The sequence below is a fragment of the Notamacropus eugenii genome, chromosome 5 (genome assembly GCF_028372415.1).
Source record: "Notamacropus eugenii isolate mMacEug1 chromosome 5, mMacEug1.pri_v2, whole genome shotgun sequence".
NCBI lineage: Eukaryota > Metazoa > Chordata > Mammalia > Diprotodontia > Macropodidae > Notamacropus > Notamacropus eugenii.
Genome location: NC_092876.1, coordinates 71,619,519 through 71,634,083, shown reverse-complemented (window position 1 = coordinate 71,634,083; position 14,565 = coordinate 71,619,519). Strand labels below are relative to the sequence as shown.

At 40.9% G+C, this 14,565-nt stretch overlaps 1 long non-coding RNA gene across 1 annotated transcript; it reads left to right on the top strand.

The window, feature by feature from the left end:
- Window positions 1-2,609: 2,609 nt before the first annotated feature.
- LOC140508600 (uncharacterized) lies at window positions 2,610-3,817 on the top strand. Its single transcript, XR_011968473.1, has 3 exons — window positions 2,610-2,685; window positions 2,866-2,974; window positions 3,729-3,817. It is a non-coding gene; the product is annotated as an uncharacterized lncRNA (long non-coding RNA).
- Window positions 3,818-14,565: the final 10,748 nt, after the last annotated feature.

Genomic DNA, 14,565 nt, shown 5'->3' with positions numbered 1-14,565 from the left:
CCAAACAGTAATTCCCATGGTCTGTTGACTCAGTCTTCCTTTCCCATTATCCATCTACCCTATGTTGCAAAAGATTTACCTAAACCCTAAATGGAACTCACCAAATCTTTTCCCAGTGCCAATAGTTATAGATGGATAATAGGAGCACAATGAAACATCAATGGACAGTAGTCCACTGATGATGAGAACATTCCCTATACCTAGTAGACTCTAGTACCTAATAGATTAGCAAGGCAATGGACTTGAGAGAAGACTGAGACCAATGTATTCATGGATGCACTGGAGTTGAGAGGTCTTTATTCTTTGCTACTTCACCTGGCATCAGCCTCAAGACTTTGGTGGGCATTCTAGAAGCAGAGATATTATATGGGACCACAGCAAATGGAAACAGAAAAATGAGGAGGCCAATACCATGAGGGACTTGAATCAGGCTGGGACACACTTATCTTACCAATATTAATTGTTCCCTTCATCACATGGTCTTTTAAATGTTCTCTTATGACCTTCCCAGTTCCCCTGACCCCATATTTTTTTTCCTATTTATGATCCCAGACTCTGATGGATGAGATTTTTGCCTTATCTTATTGGGAACCAGGTCTACATGTTGCTACCACTCCATGTAGCCCCCTCTCTGCACCCCTAAGCAGATACCCTCCTTTCCTATTTTCCTTTGCTTTCCAGTGCTCTATTTATTTGTTGTTGTTATTTTATCTGATGTAAACTCCTTGAGGGAGGGGGCTGTCTTAACTACTTTTATTTGTACTTCCAGTATTCAGTACAGTGCCTGGCACATGGTAAGCACTTAATAAATATTTATTCTCTCTCTCCCTCCCTCTCACTCTCTTTCTCTCTCTCTTTCTCTTTCCACCTGTCCATCCATTCCTCCATCTGTCTATCTTTAGTCTACTGCTCTAAACCCCTTTCTTCACTTTTTACCCAACCCTTGGACTATTAATTTCTATTTTTTAAACTAGATATCTACATTTATTTCTTTCCACTTCCTGCTTCCTAATTGAGAAAACCAGAAAAAGTTACCTTGGTCCTTGTTAATTGATCCCTAATTCCTGGCAGGACTCATCCCTATTCCCAATCTAGGTTCTAGAAATTCCATAGAAAGTGAAGTCAATCCAAAGGGAATTTCCTTGTGTGGCTCCCAGAGCAATCAGTCCTCTGTCTACTCCCTCTCTTCCTCAGGACAGAAACAGATCCATATCATTACATCTAGGGCATGTTCATGAGAAGTTAATCATCACATTTCTGCTTCACTTGCATCCTACTCATCAAAGTGCTCTTTTGTCAAATGAATTTGCTTGCAATGTCTATTGGCTGAGCCCTTACCCTTCAAGAAATGGGAAGATTTATTTGGTCATAGTAAATGAAAGACTGTACAGTCCCTCTGAGGAGATTCATATTTGGACTTAATTGATTATTAGTGTAATTGTCGTCAGGGTTGGGTAGCTTGATTATTAATTGCTTGTTCACTGATAGGGCACCCAGTGCTGAAATGGAACCCTTTTGGAATTCATGCTGGATTGTCTGACCCTCTGAGGTGGGAGAAAAGGCACCCATGAGAAAGAGACTCTCAGGTTATCTGTGGGCCATTGCACATGCCCACTATGGCCAGGCAAGCACCACCAGCAATAGTTAGGAATCTCTTTCCCACCTCCCACACTTACACATTTCTGCTGCTAAGCTTTTGTTCCTCTTCCACTAGGCAAGAAGGCACTTCGTTCTCTCTAGTCCTATCCATATTTCAAAGTCTTATTCAAGTCCATCTTCTTGTAATAAAGCTCCTCCTGAGAGGTGTGGTGGATAGGATGTTGGACTCAGAATCAAGACCTGAATTTAAATCCCACCTCAGACATGTACCAGTCTGTATGACTCTGGGCTAGTCAGTCCACTTTACTAATCTGAAGTATATCAGTAAAATGAAGAGATTGCACTAAATTTCCATAAAGCTAACTCCCTTTCATCTGAAATCTAAATCCATCATCCTGTGACCCTCCTCTGACATCACAGTATTAATACAAAGGGAAGGCAACATAGCAAAGCTGTAGGGGGTAGAAGACAGCCCCTAAAGGTAATAACGAAAGAGGGTACCAGTCTCTCTCCTATGTTGGAACTGCTTGCCGTCAGAAAATGAAATTAAGGACAAACATCAGAAGATAAAATAAGGAGAAATGGAACTTTCAGTGTTACCGTTGACCCTTATACTAGCACCTAGATCTAAAGAGAAAGAAGAAAACAAACAGGCTGGATTATCTTTGGGAAATTGCAAAGTTATTTCAATGACTATCCCTCTACCCCCAAACTTCTGTTTCAAACAAAAGCCCATGGTTTTAAAATCAATTTAATTTGATGTTCCATTCTGGTCTCCACTCATTACCCATCTGCAGTGTTTGTCTGGGATATATAGAAAAAGGAATAAGTTGTATGGGTTTGTCTTACTTCATGTCCTAGTCTGGTCAATAGACACTTTTCTCCTTGGTTTTTCTTCCACCCAACTCTTGTGAATAATCATGGATCTCATTTAGGAGGCTACAGAGAGTTCCTGAGCCTTATGAAATCAACAGGATTCCATTTGTAAACATGATGTCCTCTGGAGAACTTCATCATCCACAGAGAATCCCTCTTTAACTTGGACTCTAAGTCTGATTCTTCACTGACAGCAATGAACACTAATAGGTATATAGATTTTCCTCTTTATGCTTTGATAATGATTAGAGGGTCATTTACAAGAGTATCTATGTTCTATCTTTCAAAGAGTCTTGTGTAATTTTGGCATATAAATGGTAGGTACTTTGTGAGAGAATATTTAAAGCAGCGTTTATTTATTTTTTAAATAAATTTTATTTTATTTTTCAGATCCAAATTTTCTTCCTGCTGCCTCTCCCACCTCACATTTCCAACTGAGAAAGCAGAAAAAAAACCCTTCTTGTAAATAGATCATCAGGCAAAACAAATTCCCTCATTGGTAAGGCAACATTTAATTATAGGAATCAAATGCTTTCTTATAATCAAAAAACAATAAAAAAGGATAGTATATTTTCTACATCTTTTTAGTCAATTGAATGATGATGAAAATTGATGAAAGCCTGCCTGTTCCCTTCTTATACTCTCACCAAGAATTCCTTTTGTGGGTGCATAAATTATTGTCATAAAATTTTTATATAGATGGGAAAATAGGCATATAAATCAACAGATGTCAATGCTCTCTTAGCCATCTTTTTATTTTTTGGCAGTTACAAAGGCTGAGATTTTTTTCTTCATGCCTTTGGTATCTTCCCCTCCTTCATATACTTTGAAAATCAAACCCTAAATGTCCTTATAATTATTTTGCCTCCAGATGACCGTGTCTGTTTCACTTGATACAATGTACCTGCTTTCCCCATTTTTGTTCCCTTTAGTGTCATTTCTACTCATTCTGTAAGCATATCTGGTACTGTGACATCAGAGTCCAAGTGTCTTGGTTTCATTAACTTCAATGATGAAAAGTTTACTATAAAAATCTTTGCAGATCTTTTCCATCTTAGTTCGGTTTGTTGTCTCCCTTCTGACTTTAACCTTATATGACCTAGGAATGAATCTGCTTAGTTGGATCTCTTCCAAAGCCTTCCCTAAATTGACTTTATTCTCCACTACTTCATTGTTTTATGCGGTGATACTGTTCCTAATCTTCCACCATCCTTCTGTGTAAGATTTTACAAATGATTTCCTATTTTAAACAGGTGTTGCCCTTGGATGTCATATCCCTCCATCTGAAAATAAGTCAAGAATTTGCTAACCAAGCAATTACATTCTTTGGGTCTCCTTGTTATGACATTTGATTTACATTGATTAAATTTCTATATGAAATTATTATAATTGGTGTCAATGTTCTTTCATTCACCTGTTTCCCATTTTTGGCATCAGTAACTCTTTTAGATATGTTAGGTCAGCTTTGTTTTAATTGCCTGGCATATCTTATTCTCATTTTTATTCTTTGTTCTATCTTGATATTAAGTTTGATCTGGAAATACAAAGACAGCTGATTCAAGAATTGTTTCTACATCTATGACAGATCTGTTTAAATATAATGGTAGAAATCACCTCTTCTCTTTCTAAGTGCTCATAAACCATCCACTAATTGCATCAGTCTACTTTTTGCAGATCCAGGGGACTCTACTCTCTTCTTCTTTTCCAAAACCAAGGAGGCAGTTCCCCGTGTCTATTCCTTCCACACTCCTTAGCTTCCTCACAATCCCTTAATGGTCCTCACCAGTGGTTCAACCACTTAATCTCCATGAGTTTCAGTTTCCTTATCTGTAGAATGGGAAAAGCCACATCTGCTTTGTCTATTTCCTAAGGTTGTTGTGAGGCTTAAGTGAAACACATGAGTCTCAAAGAGATGGAATTCAATAAACTTCTATTAAGCACATGCAAGATACTGTGTTTAGTTCTGAGAAAACAAACATTTAAAAAAATGTTATACCTGTTCTCATTTTTGTACCTGTACCTGTCACATTCTATTAGAAATGACTTTTCCAGGCTTACAGGGCAAATTGGTAGGACTAGACTCTCCAGTCTCCTGATTCCCAGGCAAATGTCACCTGGGTATCAGCAGAAAGTGGGTATCACTATCTGATAACTGATTGGTTCACTCTTGTCCAGGAGGCAAAAAAGACAGAATAGGAAATGGAGAGAGAACAGGAGGTGGGGTCATGCATGGGAGAATAACTTTTATCGTTTCATTACAATATAAGAAAAGACTTTCTAATTTTTGATATCCAACAGTGGGACAGGCTGTCTTGATAGGGAGCTGCCTGTCACTGAAAGTGTTCAAGTAGAGCCTAGAAAATAGAAAAGCAAGGATACTATAGAGGAGCTTCCTCTATGGGGTAGGAGGCTGGACCAAAGGACCTGGAAAATTCCTTCTAGTTCTAAGATTCTTTGATAGTCTGGGTTAATTCTGGAGCCATAGCTGAGAACAACAGTTCCTTGGTTTCCAGGGACAGACTCCTGGATGAGATGAGCATAGACTAGATTACAGGGCTGGGGAACCTGAGACCTTGAAATCAGATGTGGCTTTCTAAGTCCTCAGGTGTGGTCTTTTGACTGAGTCCAAGTTTTTTTATTTTATTATATATATATATATATCTTCATTTTGTTTATTTTTAATGTTCTACAATCACTGCCATAAAACTTAGATTTTTTTCCTCCCTCCCTCCCTCCCACCACCCCCCTCCCTCCCCAAGATGGCATACAATTCTATGTAGGATCTACACATACATTCCTATTGAATACATTTTCACTATAGTCATGCTGTGCAGAAGAACTAAAATAAATGGGAGAAATCACATAACAAACCAAAACATAATACACACACACAGACACACACACACACACAGACACACACACACAAAATGATCTGCTACATTCTGCGATTGAATTTCATAGTTCTTTCTCTGGATGTGGAAGGCATTTTGCCTTAGAAGACCATTGGGAATTTTTTTTTTTATGTCCTTGCATTGCTATGAAGATCCAAATCTACCAGAAAAAATTCTTGTACACTGTGAGCCCAAGTTTTAACAGAACAAATCCTTTTATTGAGGGGATTTGTTCTGTGCAATTTGGATTCGGTCAGAATGCCACACTTGAAGACCTAGGGGGCCACAGATGGCCTCGAGGCTGCAGGTCCCCTACCCCTGGACTAGAAGATTCATGGATGCCCAGACTCCCCTTATGATTCTCTCAGTTCATGCGTGGGGGAAGCTGAGGCAGAATATCCTGTAACTTGCTGAAGGTCAGCTCCCTAATCACTGTAGAAGAACCCTAAACCAGCCAGTCTTCCCTTCTAGCCCAACAGGCTTCTCTGGGTACCAGGGATGTCTCCCCTTTGCACCACACATTGAGAAATCTGACATTTTCCACCACTAATCCCTTCTGAGGAATTTGTCAGAACATCTACATGTCAGGAACTTGAAAGGGGAAAACTGCTCCCCAGGCCCAAGCAGGAGCTGAGGAAAGAGAGATAATAAGGACAGTGAGGGATATTGATAGCATATAAATGGATTTAAAAGTTTGCAAAAGGTTAACTGCATCTTGCTGTCTTGAAAAATTCCCATCGAAATGACTTGTGGTAGAAGACTATCTTTTACTTTTCTCAGTGCTTTTCTCTACTTTCCAATCCATCTTCTATAAAGCTGCTAAATTAATATTCCTAAAGCACTGAATATTCCTAAAGGCTGAACATGTCACTTCCCTGCTCAAGAAGCTTCCATGGCTCCCTATTGGCTCTAGGATACTCACCACACCCCTCCACTTCCATATAATTTTGTCTTTAACTATTTGTGTTGATCCCTCTTCCCCCCTGCCCTCTTCTTCCTTGTGAGGTCCTTGAGGATGTCTCATGTTTGTCTTCCTAGCCTCTGCATGGTATTTATCCCATAGTAGGTACTTGATACTTGTTGATTGAATGAATGAATAAACGTTCTGTTGTTTATCCTTTGTTTTTGAACAACATCGATGACATCATGGGGTGATGTCTTCACTTGCCTGAGAACCAGATGTAAGTGTGGCAGAGACACACAAAATCATCAGCTTCACTCTCTCTTCCAGACCGATTTAAACACAGTGGTACCATAAAAGTCAGGATGACTGGTGTGAGTCAGGATGACCTGAAGTGGATGACCTTGGCATCTTTGATGTCTGACCAAACTCTAAGCTCCACAGTGCCTGTTTTGGCTGCCTTTCTGGTTCTTAGAACAAATTGTTCTTATCTGCCCATTTGGGAGAGGGGAAGTCTTCACATGCTTGGGGTAGACAACCCATTAATTCACTGACAAAAATGGATGAATAAATGAATGAGTGGATGAATGAATGAATGAATTAATGAACAAAAGCTTTCCTAGCCCTCTTACAGTTAAATCTCACACAGGCCCTGGAGCTAGTACACATTTGGGCTGTTCCAGGTGAAGCCTTGAGAGCTAAGGCAGTTCTCTGAGGAGTTCCAGTCAGAAAACCATCTTTATCCTCATTCTCCAAGGCAATGTAGTACAGTGGAAAGAACCCTTAGATACCCAAAGTCAGATGAGAATCCAATCTAGTCCCAAATCTATGACTTCCTATGACCCCTTTGCTCCTGTGAGCAACAGCATCCTTCCCTTCTCTCTCTGTCCTGTCTCAGGTTGTAACTGCATGTCTGAAGGACCTGAAGCCACTCCATCACTAGGGTTCAGATTCCTGCTGGACCCAGGGAGGGATTTAGACTTCAGCATCTGGTTTAGTCATCCACAGACATCAGGCAAACTGGATATTGGGAAATCTTGCTTCCCTGAGGCCTAGTCCTGGAGCACTGTGGGGACCAGACTTAGGAAAGCTGTGGGTCCCTGAGCTATTATTCTTGAGAAGTGTGAGGTGCTGATGGGGCTGTCCCTAGAGGGTTGGGGGTAGGGGGTAATTTTTGTATTCAGAGGAAATTGTTATACCATACTTCTAAAGGGCGAAAAGAAACTACTGCAAGTAACCTAAGCAGAAAAGGAGAAGGGACTGTAAGACTTGGGAGGCAGGGATGGGGCTGTTTAAAGCATCAGCTATGTCCTGAGGAGTCACGTAATATCTCTCCCATCCCTGCCTTCCTTGCCTTGATCTGTTTGCCCTGCCTGGACTTCAAACTTTGACCTCTGGAGACTGGTCAGGACAAAGCTGTGACTACTTATTAGCTGAGTAACCTTGAGAAAATGACTTAACTTCAGTTTCCTCATCTGTCAAATGAGAGAGATAGGCTAGAATAGATGACCTCTAAGGTAGAGAGCATGCCCACCTTGAACTGTCTGGCTCTATCTGATGCTCAGTTCCTGGTCCCTCCTACCTCCTTGTTCAGAAAAAGGGAAGCCTGTAATTCTTGGAACCACTTGTCCATTTAATACTCCAGAAGGAAATCATCTAAGGGTCCCCATTGACTCCTTACTCCATACTGGGTCAGATTCATCTTCGTAAAGCATGCATTTGTACGACGCAATGCCTTCACACCCTGCAGTGATTCCTGATCATTCCATATGACTGACTCCTGATTCCCCCACAGTGACACCTGCCTCCTTCCTGCTGATGCCTAAGATTCATCTGACAGCAGAAAGAATCTTCTTTTCCTCATTGAGAACTCTGGGATAGTCGAAAACTGGCTAAAAAAGGGCACACATACACACATTGTCAGACTCATACTGTTAGGTAAACGACTGATCTCAGAGCTTTTTCTGAGAGCAAAGTTTCATGTGAGAAAGGAGAGAGAGGGAAAAGGCAGTGGATGCTGGGAATCTAAGCGTGGGTGCCATAGAGTTAGAAAAACAGAGAGAGAGAGAGAGAGAGAGAGAGAGAGAGAGAGAGAGAGAGAGAGAGAGAGAGAGAGAGAGAGAAGAGAGAGAGAGAGAGAGAGAGAGAGAGAGAGAGAGAGAGAGAGAGAGAGAGAGAGAGAGAGCTTATTAAACACTATATGCTAGACACTGCCTACCTAAATGTTAGGGGTGAAAATATAGGTAAACAAGACAGTTCCTGCCCTCATGGAGCTTACATAATAATGGGAGAAAGAGAGTAGGAAAAAAAGGGTGGGGAAATGCCTGTTCTGTGCTATAGTATGGAGGGGAGGAGAGAAAGAAGGAAGGAAAAAGGAAAGAAGGAAGGAGGGAAAGGAAGAAGGAAGGAAGAAAGGTAGAAAAGAAGGAAGGAAGAAGAAAATTAAAGGAAAAAAGAAGAAAGGAAGAAGGAAAGGGAAGAAAAAAGAAGGAAGGAAGGAAAGAAGGAAGGAGAAGAAAGAAGGATAAAAGGAAAAAAAGGAAAGGGAAGAAATTGTGATTAAGTGTCTACTATGTGACAAACACTATGTTAAACACAAATATTATCTCATTTGACCCTCTCAATATCTCTGGGAGATAAGTGCTATTAATAGCCCCCATTTTACAGATGAGGAAACTGAGGCAGCCAGCAGTTAAGTGATCTGATCACTGAGCTAGTGAGTATATGAAGCTAGATTTGAAATCAAGTCTTTTTGATTTCAGGACTAATTCTCTATGCACTGTCCCATCTAGCCAATGATAAGATAACAGGGAAGTCTTGGGGTACCACAGGGCAGAATCAGAAATGTAGCAACTGTACAGCTCATCACAAAACACCCTATTTGTTGCACTGATTATAAAGATTATCTATCTACCTATCTATCATTTATCTATCTATCTATCTATCTATCATCTATCTATCTATCATCTATCTATCTCTCCATCCATCCATCTCTCCATCCATCCATCCATCCATCCATCCATCTATTTATCTAGATCCCAGACCCTCCTTGGTCCCTACAGAGCTGAGGAACAAAGTCCTTGGCATGCTCACATTTGGATCTGAGGCTCCCCAAGGAATTCCACCCTACCTGGACTTGTGGAAAGTCCCTGTTTCTCCTACATGTGAGTCATTGGTTCCAGTGTAGGAGCAAAAGTTCGTATCTTTCATGATCATGGGACAGTGGAGGTCCTTTATAGGTTTCTGCTTGTCATGTTTAATAAACATTTGTTGATTGTCTTCCTGTGCACGAAGGGCTTGGAAGATTTCGAGGTGGGTCCTGAGGTGGTGAGTTTATCACGGGTTAGTAGCAACTGTTGAGACCTCAGCTTGCTCCCCACATTTCTAGTAGCAGAGTGGGCTAGAAAGGAGACAACAGCGTCCTTACAGTCACTCTATTAACCAGAGAACCTAGGCACCTCTGCTCCTGGGAGCACTGAACATCGCATCATCAATGCTGGAAATTCTGTCGGCACAAGCCAGGGGACCATTCATCTGGGACGTGCAGTGACGAGCAGATGGCCACAGAGGCAGAGACCATAAATTCCCTGTTTGGTCCCATATCCAGGCTGGAGTTTATTGTCCAGATATAATTGCTCTAATTGCTATTTTCATGGTCAATAGCGTTATGTGAGGGTGCTAAACTCAGAAAGTTTTCAGTGGGCCTTAGGGCTGAAAATAGCGATGTCTGGATTAGGCCTTGAGGCAAAAGGGAACAGTTACATAATTTGGGTCTGCACATGAATACACATTTCACTGGGGGTATTTTAAAGGTTTAGAACCTTAGACTGCTAGAGCTTTAGATTCATAGAAATGTATAGTTTTTGAAAGATATAACTTTAGAGTTCTATGCTCTATTAAATACCTACTATGTATCAGGCTAAGTGCTTTTTAAATATTACCTCTGACTGCTAGGTCCTGTGACCTCTGACACAAGCATGCCTGAGAAGGGCTCAGCTCTCACCAAGGACTCAGGCTTTGGGTACTATCATCGCCTTTATCCTCAGGTAGCTGACAGCATTGCATAGCCCAGAAGACCACCTAGGGGTACACAAATTCAATGAAACACAAAGGGAGACCCTTACTTATTAGCCCTGAGCTACATTCCTTTCCTACAATGAGACCTCTCTCCCCAGGCTATTTTTCCTCTCTTCTCTCTCATTCAGCTCTGAAGGCAAGGCAGGATCAATCTAGATACACTGAGCCTGTTGAGCCTTTGTGTTCGCTGAAACCTCACCCCCTTTTCTACCAGCCAAGAAGACATTAATCATTTTGAAGTTCTGAGTCTCCTCACTTTCATAGCCTGTTTACAAGCAGGTTATCCTATGGCCCCTTTGGTTCCACTGTCCTTCCTCTCTGATTGTGGCACATGGAATCAATAGAATCTTAGAGTGATCCAATCAGAGAATCATAGAGCTGGAATGGACCTTTGAGATCCCCAGGTACAGCCTGCCCAACTTACAGATAGCAAAATGAAGTAATGGTGCAAGCCCTTAGGAAGGGAAGGGATAACCACTGAAAGCCAGCATGGATTCAACAAGACCAAGCCGGAGTATCCTAACTCCTTTTTGTCATGGTAACTAAACTGGAAGAGCCGCAGGATGCCATAAATGCAACATAATGAGGTCTCAAGAAAGTAATTGGCAGGGTTATTGTAAGAATCAAATGAGATAATATTGTGCGAACCTTAAAACGCTATATATATGCTAGCTCTTACTATTATTACAAGGGCTAAATAATAGTCCAGTTAGACAATTGTAGAAGTTGTTAAGTGGCTAAATCCAAAGAGTAATAATTATAGGATAGATGACTGTCTGTGGAGAGGTCTGAGATAGAGTGCCTGAGGCATTTTTCCTTGACCCTATTCTATTTGACATTTTAAATCAGTTATTTGGATGAAGGCATAAATGGCCCAATTATCCCATTTTCTGGGAAATATAGCTAACAAGTTGGACAACAGAATGGGGATCACAAGAACATCTTGATTAATCACACATTGGATTGAACCAAGGGATGGAGAATAAAGATGTGGTAACACTGGTGTAGGGAGCTAATTCCTCTACCAATTTCTTTGCAACAGAGAGTCTTAGAAAATTGCCCAGAGTACTGAGAAGTGAATAAGGCACGTGCCAGTCCCAAGGTACCCTTCCTAGTCAAGTCACATCTAATTTTGGTTGACCACACTATGGATTTCTCCATTGTTTTTGGTGGGCTATTCATTTTCAGTTATTCAGAAACTATCCTGTTCAGTGCTATATAGAATACTATATTGAAACACCAGGAAAATGTTGCTGTTAAAAAGATATATGATGGGAAACAAGCACAATATGGTTCAATCAAACGACCATAACTTTTTGGAGGGCTGTCATACAGAAGAGGAATAAGGCTTGCCAAAGTCACAAGACCCATATGTGTCAGAGATGAAACTTGAACCCGTGCCTAAGCAGGGTTAGGGAATATTTATGAAATACCTACTATATATCAGGTACTGTGCTAAGTGCTTTATAAATATTACCTCATTTAATCTAATAAGATTAAATTTCACAACCTATCCTTATAATAATAGGTTTAATAATCAGTCCTTCACTTGTGTAAAAAAAAAAATTGCAATCAATGAGATCAGAAATCCATTAAAGAATCATTCTCCAAGAATCCTCTTCTCTTCTTAAATATACCTAGTTCCTGCTACCTATCGTAACACAGCTTGGTCTCTTTTCTAATCTACCATGGTCACCCTTCTGTGAATGGTCTTTATAATGTCTTTGATAGAATGGGGCATCCAGAACTAGACTCAGCACTCTAGTTGTAGTCTGAACTGGGCAGGGCCTAGCAGGACCATCTATTGCCTCTGGATGCTATGTCCCTCAGAATGAAAAATAAGAGCACATTGGTGTTTTTAGACTGTTAAGTCATCGAACTGAAGTTCACCAACACTCCCAGATCTTTTCCACAATGATGTTGTCAGCAGGGAAATTCCCTGTGTGGAAACTCCTTCTACCACCAGATATTATAGTTCCACCATGACTTTACAGGGAGCTGGATTTAGATGATCTCAGAGGTCATTCTAGTCAAATTCTTATTTTATGAATGAGGAAACTGAGACTCAGAGAGGAGAAGGAGTGAGCCCAAAATTAAACATATAGTAATTGGTGGAGGTAAGAGTGGAGCGCAGCTCCATTACTGTTTTATGTTGTACCACAACTTTAAGCTGTAGGGAATTGACTGAGGCATGTGCAGTTTGTGTAACTTGTAAGGGTGGGTATGGTCATACAGCAAACATATGTGAGAGGTGGGATATGAACCTGGGTCTTCCAGAATGCAGACCTAGCATTCTAATCTAGTGACACCACTGGGACTCTTGTATTGCTTGGATTACAAAGATGGAAACTGACACACTCTCCTTTCAGAGAGCTGATTATCTAATGTGAGCTCCAACCCAAGCAAAAAATGGTACAATGTACAGAAGTGGAGTGTCACAGAATCTGGGTTCAAATTCTGTCTTGGGAACCCATTGTGTTATGATGGATAGACAAATAATTTCATTTCCCTTGATCTCATTTTTTTTTTTATCCATAAAATGATGGGGCTGGAGGAGGTAACTTTCCCTGAGGTCTTTTCCAGTTGTAGATCTTTAAGACTATAATACTTTGAAGAATGAGATGGAGTGTGTGTAAGGGAAGAAAAATCCTTTTAAAAAGTGCCTTAGAGGGAACCAAAAGCTGCTAGAGTTACAAGTTAATGGGTAATCATGGTGATTATATTTAAATCAGTTTCAAGCTGGCTCCCAAGAAAGACCTATAGCAAAGTGGTTGCTAAGGTAGTTATAAACACTTCTCCCCCCACTCCCCACCCTTGATTGAACAAAATTGTCACAGCAACACTAGGTATGATATTGCTCTAAATCTAGGCTTTCTTCTCTCTCCCTTCATACCCCCAATCTGATTTCTCAAACCTGAGCGAGTGACCTAAACTATGAACCAGCCCGTAAAGCCTTTTAAGATTTGCCAAGCACTTCATCTGCATTACCTCTCTTGAGTCTCAGGACAACCCTGTGAGATGGGGGTTACAGGTTTCATTCTGCCCATTTTCCAGACTAGAGAACTGAAGATCTCTAAGCAGTATGATGGAAATTCACACTGTCTGACACTTGAGCCACAACTGGTGATTGGCTGGGTCACAGTGGTCAGAGAGACTGCTTCCTTCAGCAGCCACAGCAGCGGTTAAGAAACACTTCCCCACCCCTAGGACTCCTTTCTTGGGACTGACCCCCTATTGCTAGAGCTATCACATGAAAGGGGGAGATCTCTTCCATTTAGGTTTCTAAACCCCTCCCTGCATCATTGCCTTCTGTGAATTCCTTTGAGGTAGGGACCCACTTGAATCGAATCTCTATGTTCCTCATAGCTCCATCTTTTTACCTGGTGAATTTCTATCCATCCTTAAACTAAGGAGAGCGATTGGATTTTATTGATACAAGGAATGCTGAGGGAGGACACATTCCATACCAAAAGAATTTGCTTTCTTTGCTGCAACTTAAAATTTTAATTAGTCAGTCAATAAATCTTTATTACTGTTGCTGAGTTGTTTCAGTTGTGTCCGATTCTTCCTGACACCTCTCCCCCGCTTCTTTTTGGCAAAGACACTGGAATGGTTTGCCTTTTCTTTCTCTAGCTCATTTTATAGATGAGGAAACTGAGGCAAACAGGGTTAAGTGACTTGCCCAGGGTCACACAACTTAGTGTCTAAAACTGGATTTAAACTCAGGTCTTCTTAACTCCAGACTTGGCATTCATCCATTGTGCTACCTAGTTATTAAATACATATTAGGTGCCAGTTACTCTACTAAGTGCTGTGAATTGCCTAGGATTCTGAGAGGTTAAGTGATTTGCCCAGGGTTTGATGCCAGTATGCATCAGAGGCAGAACCTGAATCCAAGTGTTCTCAGCTCTATCCATTTAACCATATTGCCTTTCCATCCTTTAAAGCTCCTCCAGGAAGCCTGTCCTGATTCCCTTGTTAAGAATTTCTCTCCTCCTATTTCTCTAACTCCCGTACCATGTGCTCATTGTATATTCCAGTGATCACTGCCTTTCTTTTACTCATCTCTTAGTCTGTGAGCTCCACGGGGTCGGGGACTCTTGTTTTTTTCTAATCTATGTATCTGTCAGAGTCTAGTTGGTACTCTGCACACCGCAGATATTTAATAAATGTTTGTGGAACTGATAGTCAAAAGAAATCAGGACCTAAGAAGAATAGCAA